This window comes from Calidris pugnax, unplaced genomic scaffold (assembly GCF_001431845.1).
Source record: "Calidris pugnax isolate Ruff unplaced genomic scaffold, ASM143184v1 scaffold541, whole genome shotgun sequence".
NCBI lineage: Eukaryota > Metazoa > Chordata > Aves > Charadriiformes > Scolopacidae > Calidris > Calidris pugnax.
The window spans coordinates 191,706-191,931 of NW_015091272.1; the positions used below are offsets into that span (position 1 = coordinate 191,706).

At 63.3% G+C, this 226-nt stretch overlaps 1 protein-coding gene across 1 annotated transcript in view; it reads left to right on the plus strand.

Annotated features, from left to right (window-relative positions):
* Nucleotides 1-226, plus strand: part of ERBB3 (erb-b2 receptor tyrosine kinase 3) — a gene marked incomplete at its 3' end in the record, with an annotated part of 34,528 nt that overhangs the window by 23,013 nt on the left and 11,289 nt on the right.

A 226-nucleotide genomic window follows, 5' to 3' on the forward strand; every position in this document is an offset into this window, starting at 1 on the left:
CCCTGCCTCCTCCCTGTCCCTGTGTCCCCCTGTTGTCCCCATCCCTTCATCCCCCTTGTCCTCTGTCCCCTGTCCCTGCATCCCCAATTGTCCCCCATTCCTTCATCCCCAATTGTCCCCTGTTCCTTCATCCCCCTTGTCCCCTGTCCCTGCACATCCCTGAATCCCTCCATCCCCGTGTCCCCCCAGTGTCCCCCGACCCTGCATCCCCCTTGTCCTCTGGCCC